Source organism: Giraffa tippelskirchi, chromosome 5 (assembly GCF_054371585.1).
Source record: "Giraffa tippelskirchi isolate mGirTip1 chromosome 5, T2T-mGirTip1v1.2.pri, whole genome shotgun sequence".
NCBI lineage: Eukaryota > Metazoa > Chordata > Mammalia > Artiodactyla > Giraffidae > Giraffa > Giraffa tippelskirchi.
The window spans coordinates 104,368,983-104,387,128 of record NC_137279.1 but is presented as its reverse complement, the minus strand read 5'-3'; the positions used below and the strand labels follow the sequence as shown (position 1 = coordinate 104,387,128).

Here is an 18,146-nt window from a genome sequence, read left to right as displayed (position 1 = left end):
AAGGACAGGGAAGCCTGGCATGCCGCAGTCCATGGGGTCGCAAAGAGTCGGACATGACTGAGAGACTGAACACAATTTCCTGCTCTTTGCCCCCTCCTCTTCCTCCTCCTGTGTTTTCACAAGTACAGTGATGTTTCTGAGAAATAAAGTATGCTCTTCCATGCCCTGTACTTACCCAACCTTTCATAGTCTTCATCTACGTTTTCTCTCATTTTTTCCCAAGGGTTTTATTTGGGAGACATTCTTCATGTATTTAGTTCAACATTGACAAGATGAAGAAAAAAAAAGAGTTGTAAACTTAACTTTTTGTATTTTAGTTTTAGGAGTTATCAGATCAAGCTATTACATTGTCTCTACAGCCTCTTTTGTCATCCTAGCCTGTCTATGTGCACACATTTGTACACAAGCAAGTTCATTTATGTAAAAGTGTACAAATGACTTTTATGCTTGTTTATATTGCAGATTGCCTCATTTATATTGAGGCAAGCAGACGGCATATGGGTGGTATATATTTGTAAATGGTTTGATGTACACATTTGCAGGTATTATATGTCGCTTGGTATGTGCTGTTAATTGGAGAATTTGTAGACTATGGAATCTGAGTTGGAAGGATCCACAAAGACAGTCTTTTAAAAAATGACTCAGATGGTAACAATAACCCTATATGCGAGACAGAAAAAGAGACACAGCTGCATAGAACAGTCTTATGGACTCTGTGGGAGAAGGTGAGGGTGGGATGATCTGAGAAAATAGAATTGAAACATGCATATTATCATATGTGAAACAGAACGCCAGTCCAGGTTCGATGCATGAGACAAGTGCTGAGAGCTGGTGCAATGGGATGACCCAGAGGGATGGCATGGGGAGGGAGGTGGGAGGGGGGTTCAGGATGGGGAACACATGTAAACCCATGGCTGATTCATGTCAATCTATGCCAAAAAGCACTACAGTATTGCAAAGTAATTTAGTTCAGTTCAGTTCAGTCGCTCAGTCGTGTCCAACTCTTTGCGACCCCATGAATTGCAGCACACCAGGCCTCTCTGTCCATCACCAACTCCCGGAGTTCACCCAGACCCATGTCCATTGAGTCGGTGATGCCATCCAACCATCTCATCCTCTGTCGTCCCCTTCTCCTCCCACCCCCAATCCTACCCAGCATTAGGGTCTTTTCCAATGAGTCAACTCTTCGCATTAGGTGGCCAAAGTATTGGAGTTTCAGCTTCAACATCAGACCTTCCAATGAACACCCAGGATTGATCTCTTTTAGGATGGATTGATTGGATCTCCTTGCAGTCCAAGGGACTCTCAAGAGTCTTCTCCAACACCACAGTTCAAAAGCATCAATTCTGCGGCGCTCAGCTTTCTTCACCGTCCAACTCTCACATCCATACATGACCACTGGAAAAACCATAGCCTTGACTAGACAGACTTTTGTTGGCAAAGTAATGTCTCTGCTTTGAAATATGCTATCTAGGTTGGCCATAACCTTCCTTCCAAGGAGTAAGCGTCTTTTAATTTCATGGCTGCAGTCACCATCGGCAGTGATTCTGGAGCCCCCAAAAATAAAGTCTGACACTGTTTCCACTGTTTCCCCATCTATTTCCCATGTAGTGATGGGACCAGATGCCATGATCTTAGTTTTCTGAACGTTGAGCTTTAAGCCAACTTTTTCACTCTCCTCCTTCACCTTCATCAAGAGGCTCTTTAGTTCTTCTTCACTTTCTGCCATAAGGGTGGTGTCATCCGCATATCTGAGGTTATTGATATGTGCAAAGTAATTAGCCTCCAACTAAAATAAATAAATTAAAAAAAATAAAGTTTGTCTATTCACTGCAAAAAAATTAAAAAATGACTCATTTGATGCTTGAACCCTCTGTATGACTTTCTTATCCTAGTGTTTACCAGCCTTGACTTGAATACCTTAGTTGTCAGGAAGCTTCCTACCTATCCAAATTGCCTATATCATCTTCAGTTGCATTTCTTCTCTTGGTCTGTGTGTTACACACGTGGATATATTTCATAGCTGCTTATACCAGAGGTGGGGGTCCTGCCAATGGAATGTATAATTGATAGCAGTCAGGGTTCTTTCTATGAGAATCTGGGCATCACAAGCAAGTTTTACCCAAACCAATCCTCTCTCCCTATGCAAAGAGCCTTCTTGGGGTCTGTGTATCTAGTGTGTAAGTCTCTGACACTGAAGACTGCTAGTCCTTATGGGTTTCTCTCAGCTTCTTGGGAGACTTTCTTAACTGCACACTCAAGAGTAGCTTCCTGCTCACCTGCAGTACTCTTTCAGCAAGCAGGGAGAAGTTTAGGACAGAAGCACAGGATACCAGGTTCGTCAAATCCCTTGGGCCTTGGGGTGAACCCACACCCACAGTTGGGATGGCTTCCATTAACTAAAATACTCACACTTGTTTTCGACAACAGTTCTCAGGTTAAATTTCACCAATTGCTATTTTGGGTAGGGAACTATGGCAGAAATGTCTCCAGATTCCAGGTGGCTATAATGCGTCCTTAAAGCCACCTTTCAGCATGCTCCATTTGCTGTGCTTTCAAGGACTCAGCTGTGATGGTGTCTTCCTAAGATTCAACCCCAAAAGGCAAGTGGAGGACCTGAGAAGGGCTTTTAAGAAGAAGCCCCTGGGGCAGGCCACTCTAGGAATCTCCCTGCCTGAGATGACTCATTCTTTGATATGTTGAAGCAACAGCAAGGGGTGGCTTCCAAGTGTCTGTCTGTGATGATGGATGAGTTTGGCCCTGCAGTCTGGGGAACAGATAGGAGTCAGCAGAACACAGATGTTGCAAGGCAGCCAAATTAATTTTGAATGGAAATGTACAAGTTGGGCACTCATTAGAATATCTAATGGCCTAACCTCACTGCAAAGCAAGAGCCAGTCTTACAGAATGGACTCTAGCCTACAACCTTCCAGGTCTTCCTAAGGTTGAGGCATCAACTGATTCATGTGTGTAAGGATTTCTTAAAAATCTTTCAAATATTGGTGGGGAAAATTTCATAGCCAAGAAGAGCATGGTTTGAAATGTGTGTGTTTTACAGCCTTTCTAGGGGAGTTGGAACTCTGGGTAGTGGGCCCTTGAGCGTTATCTAGTTGGACTGAATCAGGTGCATGTGTGTATGTTATAAGACAATGTAAGAATTGAATCCCATAGGAGGCCTTGGGTGAGAAGGACCCTTTTCTGAAGAAATACTTCCAGAGAAACATGTATTTCATGGCCTGGGAAACTGGACTTATTTTCTTTTTCCATTAAGAAAGACTGTAGGATAATTGACCTACATTAAAGTTGCTATATGGCTGTATAGAAATGTATAGAAAGAATTGTTGACATCAGAGACCAAATGCACTTTGGGTAGCTTTTATTCTCCTTAATTAGAGGTGGACTTCTGCATTTATATCTGCATAAATTATGTCTAGAATTATAAAACCTTCAGGGAGTTTTTTTTTTCTTCTTCTTGATTGTAAGGGTGCCATGTAGAAGTAGAGAGCCTTGTGAGTCCACGCCTTCTTTCAGTATACTTTCTGAATAAATAAGAAAGAGTAATTGAGAGGAGAGATTATTATCATAAATAGAATCAGAAAAATATATGTAACAATTGAGTGGCTTACACAAGATGCCTGGCAAGTCCAGCAGAAATCAGTGTTACTCATCTGATCCAGGGAGACCTAAGCTTATAAAAGACATTGATCATGCATTACATCAGGACCACATAGTGGGTCTTGGAGAAGGAAATGGCAACCTACTCCCATATTCTTGCCTGAAGAATTCCATGGACAGAGAAGCCTAGTGGGCTACAGTCCATGGGGTTGCAAAGTGTCGGATATGACTGAGAGACTTTCACGCACGTCATATAATGGGTCTTTTTTTTTTCCTTTTTAAAAAAATTTTATTTATTTTAATTAGAGGCTAATTACTTTACAATATTGTAGTGGTTTTTGCCATACACTGACATGAGTCAGCCATGGGTGTACATATGTTCCCCATCCTGAACCTCCCTCCCACCTCCCTCCCCATCCCATTCCTCAGGGTCATCCCAGTGCACCAGCCCTGAGCACCCTGCCTCATGCATTGAACCTGGACTAGCAACCTATTTCACATATGATAATATACATGTTTCAATGCATATAGTGGGTCTTAAGTGAACATTCATAGACACACTACCCAGAGACAAGAGGCAGTTTACCTAATGCCAAATGCATAATATTTAGAGACAAACATGCATGTTTGGAACTTCTATGAGCCTGAGATAGGAGATAGTTTTTTAAGAAGTACAGGTAATGATACCCTTCTTTCAAGGCCATTGGGAGGATTTCAGATCTAATTAAGTGCTTGACAAGAGAAAGCCTATTCCTATTTATGTCAAGTATAATGATGGAAAATAATACTAATGATTGTTTCTATAGCTCATCATAATGGAGCAAAGTTTAGGTCTAAGGAGCTTTCTGAGAGAGCATCAGGGCCTGTGTGGTAATCTAAGCTTTCATTCCTTTCTGCAGAAAAATAGGAGACGTAAGTGCCATCTGCCCCAAGACATTTGGTAGGGAATTTGGCACATACCTTATGGACATTAGCTATCCCTTTCTGATGTAGTCATTCCTTAGACATCCACAAACAGAGTTGAAACTAGCACTCTCTAGAAGAAAAGAAAAAAAGAATTGATGGAATTAATACACAAAGACTAAATATCTATTATAAATAAGTACAGGGATTTAAAAGAAAATTTTGATCATAAATAGGAATGCAATAAAAATCTCAATAGAGAAATGACAATTAACAAAAGGAACCAAATGAAAATTTTAGAACTGTAAAAGCAATATCTAAAGTGAAAATTTGCTTAATGGCCTTGTTATCACATTAGATACTACAGAAGAACATATTAGTGGATTTGAAGACATTGCATTGGAAACTTGATAAACCAAAGTTTAAAAAAACAAAGGTTGACAAGCAGAAAAAGAGAACAGAGCCTTTAGTGACTTGTGGGAAATATTAAAGTATCTTAAACATATCTGTAATTAGGGAGCTAGAAGGAAAAGAGATTGACATGGGAAAGAATATTAAAAAAAAATAATAGTAGAATTTTTTCCACATTTGTCAAAAATATAAGCTGACAGGTCAAAGATGCTTTGTGGACCCCAAGCACTGTAAACAGACATACAGATAGGCATGCACAATAAAATTGCTGAAAACCAATGATAAAGGGAAGATCTTAAGAACAGAGAAAAAAACAAATATAGCAGAAGAACCAAAAGACTTACTAATAACTTCTCATCAGAAATGATGGAAGCCAGATAATGGAATGAGATCTTTAAATTGCTAGGAAAAGAGCCAACCTAGAATTTCAGTTCTAATGAAAGTATTTCTGAAAATTAGGGTGCAATAAAAACAGTTTTGGTTAAACAGTGAAGGGATTTAATTTTCAGGAGACCTGAACTATTAGAATCATTAATGGAAGCTTCTCTGAGTGGAGAAAAATGATACAACATGGAAATTCACATCTACAAAGAGTACTGATAATGACAAATATGTGGGTAAATAGAGAAGATATATTTTTTCATTTCCTAATTTCTCAAGAGTATTGCAGAGAAGGCACTGGTGACCCACTCCAGTACTCTTGCCTGGAAACTCCCATGGACAGAGGAGCCTGGTAGACTTCAGTCCATGTGGTCGCTAAGAGTCGGACACGACTGAGCGACTTCACTTTCACTTTTCACTTTCATGCATTGGAGAAGGAAATGGCAACCCACTCCAGTGTTCTTGCCTGGAGAATCCCAGGGATGGTGGAGCCTGGTGGTCTGCCGTCTATGGGGTCGCACAGAGTTGGACACGACTGACACGACTTAGCAGCAGCAGCAGCAAGAGTATTGTCTCATGAAAGCAAAAATAATAACAGTGTATTGTGAGATATACAGCATGTTTAGAAGTAAAATATATAAGAATAGCAAAAGTAATGAGAGAAAGGTAATTATAGCATACTGTTGTAAGGATCTTACATTGTGCCTGAAGTGATTTGATATTAACTAGTAGTAGATTATGAAAGATTGAAAACCCTGAGAAATCACTTAAAAAACACAAAAGGCTATAGTTAACAAGACTGTAGAGAAGGTACTAAATACCAAAAAATATACAATCCATAGAATATTGAAAAGGAGAGAAAAGATTAAAATGGAATGACCATAACAACTAATAAATGTCATAAATAGAAAATAAAACTAAAACTAACCATATTGGTAACTGTATTTGAAAGTAAACCAAATATGTGCTTTTTATAAGTGAAACACTTGAAGGATGACAATTAAAAGTAATGCAGTTGAAGAAGATGTAGCATGCAATCATTACACATAAGAAATATGGTATGGCTTGGCTGTGTTCGTGTTATAAAAAATGGACTTGGATAGTAAAATTAGAGGAATATTTCAGGAATATTTCATAATGGTAAAAGGGTCAATTCATCAGGAAAAAACAGTCCAACAAAATTAGGTATGATTCTTGGTTGATTTCAGTCTATTGCTTTGGTTTGGTATAAAGAAATACTAAGCCACAAGAAAATAGTAAATATATGATGTACAGGGAGTTCTGGATAGCACCCTAAGAGCTAAGGAAAACTTCCTAATTAAAGATAAACTTTGAGGGGGGAATCACTCCTCAAACCTGCAGTTCAGATCTCATTGGAGAGGGTATTGTTCCAGCTCAGGGAATGGCAGAGAAATTACCTATGCTGCCCAGATTATTGTTGGAATATTTGGATATCCAGATGTATAAATATAAACCTAGACCATTACTTTGTACCATATATGAAATAATTAGCTCAAAAGTGAATCAGTGATCTAAATGTAACAGCTAAAACTGTTAACACTGGTAGAAGAGAACGTAAGAGGAAAATCTATGTGACTTTTGGTAAGGGAAAGATTTCTTAAATAGGATATAAAAGCACTAATCAAAAAGAAAAAAAAATGGATGAATTGGATTTCTTCAAAGTTCAAAAGCTTTGCTCTCCAAAAGATACTATGAAAAAATGAAAAGGTAAGCCAAGAGAGTAAGAAAATATTTACAAAACAAAAAACTATAGCTTGTATCTGGAATATATAAAGTACTCTCACACTTAATGAGACAAACCAATTAAAAAATAGGCAAGAGAGACTTGACTAGACACTTGCAGAGAAGATATATGAATGACATATAAGCACATGTAAAGATATTTATTTCATTCTTAAGAAAATGCAAATTGAAATCACTGTGACATACTACACATCCACTGTAATGAATTAGGTTTAACAAGATGGGCAGTACCAAATCTTGGAATGTTGTGAGGATGTGGTAGAGCAGCCTGAACTCTCGTATGTTTTTGGAGGGATTTCCAACTTACTTTGAAAACAATTGGATGGTTTCTTAAAAAGTTAAACATTCACCTACTGTATTGAACCTTCAGTCTTACCATTAGTTGCTTGCCCAAGAGAGATTAAACATGTATGATCACACAAAGACTTATATTTATGTAGCCATTGCAGCATCATTCATAACAGTCAAAACCGAAAGAACTCAAATGTCTGTTACCTAGTAGTTAGTGGATAAACAAATTGTCATTTATACACACACACACTCTCTCTCTCCTGAGAATCCCAAGGAGTGCACTATTGATATAAAAAAAAAATGTAGATAAGTATAAAAATCATTATACTAAGTGAAATAAGTCAGATACAAAAGACTACCATATGATTCCATTTATTTGTATTTCTACAAAAGGCAAAAATATAATGTCTCAAAATATGTTAGTGGTTTTTAGATGCCAGAATTGACAGCAAGAGTTTTGAGTGCAAAAGATCATGACAGAGCTCTTTAGGTAATGGGAATATTCTGTTTCGTGATTGTTGTGATGGTTTCATGATTATATGCACTTGTCTAAAATCATTGAAATGTACATTTTAAACTGTTGAATTATATTTTGTATTAAGTATAACTCAATAAAGTTGATTGAAAATGTATAAAAGGAAAAACTTTCTTATAACCTTAACATGCAAGATCTTTGTACTTAATTGTATGAAAATGGCATTTAAAACTTGAAAGGCAAAATATATATTGATGTAGGTATTTTCATGAAAAAACAGGTAACTGTCTTGATTAATACACCACAGTTTTAGAAAATATGTGTGATATATTTACATAATGCACAGTGTGGAAAACTGCTCTGGCTCTTGGAGCAAAGGTTGACAAAGTAATGGTGGGGTTTGAGACTGTTCCAAGACTAAGAGAGGAGACAGGATTCTTATTATTCTAACTTCCCACATAAAGGATTGGGTCTGTCTTCCCGACTTTATAGTTTGGCCCCAGTAAAAATCAGAAGGAAGTCCCCAAATAAAGACAGAAGGAAGTCTGTCTTTAGTGAGTAAGAGACATAGCCTGACAATGTCCAGAACTGAGAGGTTTTCTGGTTGAAAAACAGAGATGACAGAATTATTGGGATAAGTATGTTAAGGTAAAGGAAACTGTTTTTTAAGAAACAAAATATCCAGCCTCAATGCCTAAGTCACTGGAAATGCTAAATATTGCACAGAAGTCCTTTCACACTGCTAGTCCAATTAGGTCATAGCCAGCCAGCTCTAGATGTTACTGAATGTGAGAAAAAAAAAAAAAAAAAACCTTCAGCAGTCAACTTGCAACAAGTTTTTGCTTCATTTATTGTTTGTTGGCTCAGCAGTTTATGCTTCAAACACATCCAGAGTCTTGAATTTGTTGTGGACATCAGAACCTTATTTTCTCTCTGAATCTCTGCTTGCTGCAATCAGGATTGGGGTTTCAGCTTCTCCTCAGCAGCCACAGGAAGTTCCCTTTCTTGGGGGAACTTATATTTGAACAAGAATCAGGCACTGTATGATTTTTTCCAAGAAGGATGCAGTGAGAGGTAAAACAGGGATTTTAATCAGGTAAATAATCTCTCTGTAATAGGTTTAATCATTTATTCACTTATTCAGCAAATATTAAAGTGCCTCCTATGCAGACACATACTATAAAAGGAAAAGAAAAAGTGTTCCTGTTCTTAAAGAGATAAAAGTCTTTTTAGTAAAATAAAAAATGCATTCATGATAAATTCAATAGATAGACATGGTAAAAGTTAATAATAGCAGCCCTCAAACACCGTCTTTTGCTTACTAATATATCAATAGTATATTTCCTATAAGGATATATAGTCTCAGGAGCCTCTTGGATTTAAATCCTAGAAGTTCCACTTAAGTATTTGTTATCATTATGTTTTCTTTTAAAAACATTATCTGAGATCCTCTAAAAAATCCTATAAAACAGGGATAATAATCCTTTTTTATTTTATTTTTAAAATTTTATATTTAGAATATATTTGATTTACAATATTGTGTCAGTTTCAGGTGTACAGCAAAGTGATTTAGCCATATGTATACAGATACATATTCTTTTTCAGATTTGTTTCCCATATAGGTTATTAGCATATTGAGTATAGTTCTCTGTGCTATAGATCCTTGCTGATTGTTTATTTTATGTGTAGTGGTGAGTACATGTTAATCCCAACCTCTTAATTTATCCCTCCCCCCACCTTTCCCCTTTGGTAAGCCTAAATTTGTTTTCTAAGTTTGTAAGTCTGTTTTTGTTTTGTAGATTAATTTGTATCATTTTTAAGATTATGCATATGAATGATTTCATAAGGTATTTGTCTTTCTCTGATTTACTGAGTATGATAATCTCTAGATCACTCCATATAGCTGCGCATGACATTATTTCATTCATTTTTATGACTGAATAATATTCTATTGTATATATGTACCATATCTTCTTTATCCATTCATCTGTCAATGGACATTTAGGTTGCTTCCATATCTTAACTATTGTTAGTAGTGTAGCAATGAACATTTGGGTGCCTGTATTTTTTTAAATGTGCTTTTCTCTGGGTGTATGCCCAGGAGTGGGATTGCTGGGTCTTATGGTAGCTCTATTTTTAATTTAAAAAAACAAAAAAACCTTATGTACCATTCTCCATGGTGGCTGTCCGAATTTAAATTCCCACCAACAGTGTAGGAGGGTTCCATTTTCCCCACACCCTCTCCAGCATTTCTTGTGCATAGACTTTTTGACTGGTGTGAGGTGATACCTCATTGTAGATATTTGCATTTCTCTAATAATTAGCAATGTTGGAGTATATTTTCATGTGCCTGTTGACCATGGATCAAAAAAACTGCTTTTATGTTTAATTAAAGTGGCAAGAGTGGGTATCTTTGTCTTGTTCCTCATCTTAGATGAAATGCTTTGAACTTTTCACCATTGAGTGCTGTGTTAGCTGTGGATTTCTCAAGTCTGTGTTTAGTTGCTCAGTCGTGTCTGAGTCTTTGCAACCCCATGGACTATAGCCGTCCAGGCTCCTCTGTCCATGGGGATTCTCCAGGCAAGAATATTGGAGTGGGTTGCCATGCCCTCCTCCAAGGGATCTTCCCAAACTGGGTTTCCTTCGTTGCATGTGGATTCTTTACCATCTGAGCTACCAGGGAAGCCCGAGAATATTGGAGTGAGTAGCCTATCCCTTCTCCAGGGGATCTTCCTGACCCAGGAATTGAACCGGGTCCTCCTGCATTGCAGGCAGATTCTTTACCAGCTGAGCTACCCGGGAAACCCAGGTTTCTCATATATAGCCTTTATTATGTTGAGATAGGTTCTCTTTTTGCCCAATTTCTGAAGATTTTTTTAAAATCATAAATAGGTATTGAATTTTGTCGAAAGCTTTTCTTGAATCTATTGAGATGATCATATGGTTTTTATTATTTAGTTTGTTAATGTGGTATGTTAAACTGACTTGTGAATATTAAAGAATCCTTGCATCCCTGGGATAAATCCTGGCGTATGATCCTTTTAATGTATTGTTGTATTCAGGTTAGTATTTTGTTGAGGATTTTTGTTACTATGTTCATCAGTGACATAGGCCTGTAATTTTCTTGGTTTTTTTTTTTTTGGTGGTATCTCAGTCTGGTTTTAGTATCAGGTTGATAGTGGCCTCATAAGATGAGTTTGGGAGTATTTCTTCCTCTGCAATTTTTTGGAGTAGTTTCAGAAGGATAGCTGTTAACTCTCCTCTAAATGCTTGATAGAATTCTCCTGTGAAGCCATGTGGTCCTGAACTTTTGTTTATTGCACGTTTTTAAATCACAGTTTCAATACTTGTGATTGGTCTGTTCATATTTTCTATTTCTTCCTGGTTCAGTTTGAGAGAGTGTAGCCTTCTAAGAATTTGTCCATTTCTTCTGGGTTGTTTGTTTTATTTCCATATAGTTGCTTTTAGTAATCTCCTGTGAGCCTTTGTATTATGTGGTCTCAGTTGTAACTTCCTTTTTCACTTCTGATTTTATTGATTTGAGCCTTCTCCCTTTTTTCTTGGTGAGTCTGTCTAAAGGTTATCCATTTTGTTTATCTTTTCAAAGAACCCACTTTTAGTTTCACTGTTTTTTTGTTGTTGTTTTCTTCATCTTTATTTCATTTATATCTGCTCTGATATTTATATTTATTTTCTTCTACTAAGTTTTGGTTTTATTTGTTCTTTCTCTAGTTGCTTTAGGTGTAAGGTTAGGTTGTTTATTTGGGATTTTTCTTGTTTCCTGAGGTAAGATTTTATTGTTGCAAACTTCCCTCTTAGAAATGGCTTTACTGTATTCCAAAGGTTTTGGTTTGTTGTGTTTTCATTTTCATTTTTCCCTAGGTATATTTTTATTTTCTTTGATTTCTTCAGTGATCAGTTGGTGATTTAGCAGCATATTCTTTAGGCTCCACATGTTTATGATTTTTACAGTTTTTTTCTTGTAGTTGACTTCTAATCCCAGAATGCTATGGTCAGAATAGATACTTGATGTGGTTTCAGATTCCTTAAATTTTTCTAGGCTTGCTTTATGACCCAGCATCTGATCTATCGTGGAGAATGTTCTGTGTGCTATTGAGAAGAATGTATGTTTTTCTGTTTTTTGATGGAATGACCTATAAATATCAATTAAGTCCATCTAGTCTAATAAAACCTTTGTTTCCTTATTGATTTGCTGTCTGGATGATCTATCTATTGACCTGTGTGAGGTGTTAAAATCTCCCACTATTACTGTGTTATTATTGATTTCTATTTTTATGGCTATTAGCATTTGCCTTATTTATTAAGGTGCTCCTATATTGGGTACATATATATTTATATGTTATATTTAATTATGTTCGATTATTTTATAATTGTTATATCATCTTGAATTCATCCCTTATCATTATGTTGTGTCCTTCTTTGTCTCTTGTAACACTTATTATTTTAACGTCTATTTTGTCTGATACAAGTATTGCTGCTCCAGCTTTCTTTTGATTTCCATTTGCATGGTATATCTTTTTCCATCCTTGCACTTTTACTCTGTATGTGTCCCTAGGTCTGAAGTGGGTTTCTTGTAGACAGCATATTTATGGGTCCTGTTTTTGTATCCATTCATCCAGTCTGTGTCTTTGGTTGGAGCATTTAATCCATTTAAATTTAAAGTAATTACCAATATGCATGTTCTTATTGCCCTTTGGTTAATTATTTTGGGATTGTTTTTGTAGATATTTTTCCTTCCTTTCCTCTTTTGTTCTCCTCTCTTGTGATTTTATGACTATCTTTAGTATTGTGTTTGGATTTCTTACTCATTTTTTGTGTGCGTATCAATTGTAGATTTTTGGTTTGCAGTTACCATGAGGTTTTGATTTAGCAGTCTGTATGTGTACAAGGTTGTTTTAAGTTGCTGGTCTCTTAATTTCAGATGTGTTTCCAATATCCTCAATTTGTAGTCTTCTGTTTTCACAATTATTGGTTTCGATGTCTTATTTGTATATGGATGATTTCCTACCTTTACTGTATGTTTGCCTTTACTGGTGAGCTTTCTCATTTGTAATTTTTTTTATTTCTAATTGTGGCCTTTACTCTTCCTTCTTGAGAAATTCCTGTAAGCATTTGTTGTAAAGATGGTTTGCTGCTGCTGCTGCTAAGTCGCTTTAGTCGTGTCTGACTCTGTGCGACCCCATAGATGGTAGCCCACCAGGCGCCTCTATCCCTGGGATTCTCCAGGCAAGAATACTGGAGTGGGTTGCCATTTCCCTCTCCAACACACGTATGCATGCTGAGTCACTTCAGTCGTGTCCGACTCTATGCGACCCTGTGGACAGCAGCCCACCAGGCTCCTCTGTCCACAGGATTCTCTAGGCAAGAATACTGGAGTGGGAAAGATGGTTTAGTGGTACTGAATTGTATCAGTTTTTGCTTGTCTATAAAGCTTTTGATTTCTCTGTTGATTCTGAGCCTGAGTCTTGTTGGGTAGAGTATTCTTGTTTGTAAGTTTTTCCCTTTCATCACTTTAAATATCTCATGCCACTCCCTCTGGCCTGCAGAGTTTCTGCTGAAAAATCAACTGATAACCTGTAAGGATTCCTTGTATATTACTTGTTGCTATTCCCCTGTTGCTCTTAATATTTTTTCTTTATTTTTAATTTTTGTAAATTTTATTAATATGTGTCTCAGCATGTTCCTCCTTGGGTTTATCCTGTATGGGACTGTAAGGAAGTTTTCAGCTATTACCTCTTCAAATATTTTTTCAGGTCCTTTCTTTCTCTCTTTTCCTTCTGGGACTCCTATAATGCAAATGTAGATCCCTTTAATGTTGTCCAAGAGGTCTGTTAAATTGTCCTCTTTTCTTTTCATTCCTTTATTCTGTTCTTTTGCAGTGATTTCTATCATTCTATGTCCACCATTCTGGGATCACTCACTTATCTACACTTCTGCCTCATTTATTCTGATGCTGATTCTTTCCAGTGTATTTTTCCTTTCAGTTATTGCATTTTTCATCTCTGTTCTTTAAATTTTCTAGCTATTTGTTAAACATTTCTTGTATCTACTTGGTCTGTACCTCCATTCTTTTTCCAAGATCTTGGATCATCTTTATTATCATTACTCTTAATTCTTTTTTAGCTACATTACCGATCTCCACTTCACTTAGTTCTTCTTCTGGGATTTTATCCTGTTCCTTTATCTAGAATATATTCCTCTGCTGTCTTGTTTTTGTTAACTTTCTGTGTTTGAGGTCACACAGGTAGCAGGATTATGGTAGCAGATAGCAAGTTCCTCTTGCTTCTAGTGTCTGCCCCTGGTGGGTGAGGCTGGTCTAAAAGGCTAGTGCGGGCTTCCTGTTGGGATGGCCTGATGCTTACCCATTGGTGGATGGAACTGGGTTTTGTCCCTTTGGTGGACAGGACTGTATCAAGGTGTGTGTTTAGAGGCAGCTGTGGGCTCAGGAATACTTTAGTAGCCTGTCTCCAGATGGATGGAGCTGTGTTCCTGCCTTATTGGTTGTCTGGCCTGAGACATTGCAGCACTGGAGCCTCTGGGCTGTTGGTTGGGACCAGGTCTTGGCTTCAAAATGTTGGCCTCCAGGACCACTTGTGCCAATGAGTGCTCCCCAGTACGTCCACCACAAGTGTTTTTGTCCCTGAAGTGATCCACAGCCACCCCCTACATCTCCAGAAGACCATCTAATACCTGCAGGTAGGTTTGGCCAGGCTCTTATGAAGTCACTGCTTTTTCCCCTGAGTCCCTCCCAGTGTGCTTGAAACCTGTGTGTGCCCTCCAGTAGTGGTGTTTCTATTTCCCTTAGTCCTGCGAAGTTCCTGTGATCAAACCCCTTCAGAGCTAAATCCTCTGGGGGCTTCTCCTGATGCCACACCCACAAACTGGGGAGCTTGACCTGGGGTTCAGAATTCTCCTGTGGGAGAACCTCTGAGATATAATTATTTTCTAGTTTATGGGTCTGGAATTTGATAATATCATGAATGTGCACCTCCTACCATCTCGTGGCTTCTTTGTTTTTGAAAGTAGAATATCTTTTTTTTTTTTTTTTTATGTCAATGGTTGTTCAGCAGTTAGTTGTGAGTTTGGTGTTTTTGTGAAAAGAAGTTAGCTCGGGTCCTTGTACTCTGCCATCTTGTCTGGGAACTCTCCTGTTAGGTCCACAATCTACAGGCATCTGCTTGTAGCCATCTCAGTGGCTCCTGCTTCCTCTGCCTCCTGCTGCTGCCATCACTGCTGGTTGCCACTGGAGGCTGGAACACGATGAGCTCAGGACTCCACGGCCATGTCCACTGTGCTGTGAACTTCATTCAGTAATCCGTCTTATGTAAATGAAGACCTCAACATCATAGAGGTGTAATAAGTGATGGAGTGAGGTACATTCTACTGTGGACTGAAATAATCAGAAAAGTCACAGTGGATGATATAGGATTTTATGGGTACTATGAAGAATGAAGGAGGATTTCCAGTATATGGAGAGAATAAAAAGGAAGACACATTGTAAGCAAGGATGAAGAAAGTCTGAAGAAGCAGTAATCTAGACTAGCTTGAGTTGAGTTTTTCTGTTTAGAGATAACATATGAAAAGTAAATATAGTTTAATTTGTAGTAAGACTTAAATACCAAGCTCAAGGGGTTTAGAGTTTTTCTTGTAGGAAGCAGAGTGACATTGAATCTCAATAATTTAAGATTTAACATTTCAGGAATAACCTGAAATGTTATGTTGTTATTCTTCCTATTCTTTATTACTGTTTCTAGCTTAATTCCATAGAGCAAGGATGTTAACTTCTGGCCCAATCGACCAGAACAAAAGTTCTTAACTCTTGGTCAAATTTTGACTATCAAGGCTTAATGTCTCATGGTATCTCTTTCATGATTTGGAAACTGTGTTCAAGCCATTATCACAGAACTAATGATGCTTTGAGCCAAGCCCCTCAGATTGAAAATATCTAGTTTGAGGCGTTTGCCTTTAGTAAAACTTACAATATTAATGGAATAGGTTTGGAAGGAAGATGAGAAAAGAAGAGGTAGGCAAAGGTACAGTGGAGACATGTTAAGAACTACTTGGACGTCCTCATGCAGTAAGAAAACCAACTGGCTGTTGGGCTCTTCTAGGTAAAATGTACACTATGTGGTTAAAAATACTATGTGAAAGTATTGTTTGAAAGTGAAGTCGCTCAGTCGTGTCCGACTCTTTGCGACCCCATGGACTGTAGCCTACCAGGCTCCTCAGTCCATGGAATTTTCCAGGCAAGAGTACTGGAGTGGGTTGCCATTTCCTTCTCCAGGGGATCTTCCTGACCCAGGGATCGAACCCGGGTCTCCCGCATTGCAGGAAGATGCTTTACCATCTGAGCCACCAAGGAAGCCCTCATTGTTTGAAAAGCACCCCCCCAAAATAAAAATTATATGAAGAAGAGATGGCAGGCTATTATGAGCTGAATTTGTGTCCCTCCCCATTCTACCCAATTCATATGTTGAAACCCTAACCCCCAGTACCTCAGAATGTAACCAGATACAGAATTAAGGTCTCTAAAGAGGTAATAATTAAGTTAAAAATGAGGCCATTAGGGTGGGCTCTAATCCAGGTATACTGGTGTCCTTATGAAAAGAGATTAGAATACATAAATGTCAGGGATGCATATACACAGAAGAAAGGCCATGTGAGGGGCTGTCTGCAAATAAAGTGAGAAGATGACCATCTTCAAGTTGAGGAGACAGTCCTCAGAAGAAACCAAACCTGCTGACACCTGATTTTAGACTTAAGAACTATGCAAAAGTAAGTCTGTGGTATTTTGTTATAGCAGCCCTAACAAACTAATACACCAGCCTTCGTACCCTAGCACCAATGATGACGCTATCTCTAATTCAAATGAATAACTTAAGCCAAAGCATTTTCTGGCACAGGATAGCAAAAAAGTAAAATGGTACTAGAAGAGGAGAGTAAGGAAAAAAGAAAATAGAAATCCTCAGTGAAAAATATGAGTTTTTATGGCCAGGGAGCTTCCATTGGAAAGATCCTCTCAGAGATAATACATATAAGCTCTAGAAAAAAATAATTATAAAGTCTATCTAAACACTCTAAAGATGGACCAAAAACAGACAGCCTCTAGGGAGGATACTATGCTTGGAAGAAAGAGATGGTGCTAAGTGAGTTTCATATTTTTATGACTTTTGCAAAGATAGGCCCCAAGCAGCACTGTGCAGGACATCTAGAACTCTGGTAGAAAAATCTACAATTTTATTGGCTTGAATAACTAACCAGAGGACAGAATTTGAAACAATCACAGTTATTGGAGAGTAAGGGCAGACATTCTGAAAGAGAAATCCAAAAATAGAGTATTGCTAAAGCTATGGATAATTTCTAGCTTAATCTCTGATGGCTCCTCCTTGAGATATGCATTTGAGGGTAAATTTGAAGCAGTCCAGTGAAAGGAAAAAGAGCTGAGTTGAGATTATTTGAGGTACCCTTTACCACAGAGTTTCCAGTACAAGTCCAGTCAAGAAATGTGTGCTAAAACACACAAATCCAAAGTCAGAGTCTTCAGAGGAATATGAAAGAATCTAATGTCTACAACATATTCACAGTGTCCATGATATAATGTAAAATCGATACAGAAACAGGGAAACCTGACCAATTCTCGAGGAGAAAAACAATGAGGGGAGACCAATTCTGATATGACCCAGATGTCAGAATTAATAGATAGTTTTATAGCAATGATTATAACTCTACTTTAAAAAGTAAACGAAAATCTCCTCATAGTGAATACAATGATAGAAAATCCTTAGCAGAGGAACAAAAGGGGAACTAAATAGAACAGAAAAAGGCAGTACTTAAAAATTCGCTAGATGGGTTTTAATGGAGATGATACAAGAGTCAGTGAACTTGAAGATGAAATATCCAGTTAAAGAATATAGAGAAGTATTTTTGGAAGGGAGAGGGATGAAGAGATCTGTGGGGGCCTGTGGAATAATATTAGGAAGTATAACATACATGTACCTGGAACCTAGGTGGATAGCAGAGAGACAGGGGTGCTGAAAGCCATATTTGAATAGAAACATGAGTTCAATAAGTGATTCATGTGTTACTTGTTATTAGTGGCATACCTGGGGTGGGGCATGGAGAACAGTCCACCCTGGGTACAGCCAGTAATGGAGGCATTATTCTAAAGACAATTTGTAACTGAAATAAAACTTATTCAAAGTTTATCTGCCTTATATTATCACCATGTGCTAGCAATTTTAAAGAACATCCATGATAAATATTTCTCCCAGAATTCCTTGTTTAT

At 37.7% G+C, this 18,146-nt stretch overlaps 1 long non-coding RNA gene across 14 annotated transcripts in view; it reads left to right on the top strand.

The window, feature by feature from the left end:
• Positions 1 to 18,146, top strand: part of LOC145507104 (uncharacterized) — a 228,230-nt gene that overhangs the window by 7,948 nt on the left and 202,136 nt on the right. The gene's annotated exons all lie outside the window — the stretch shown is intronic.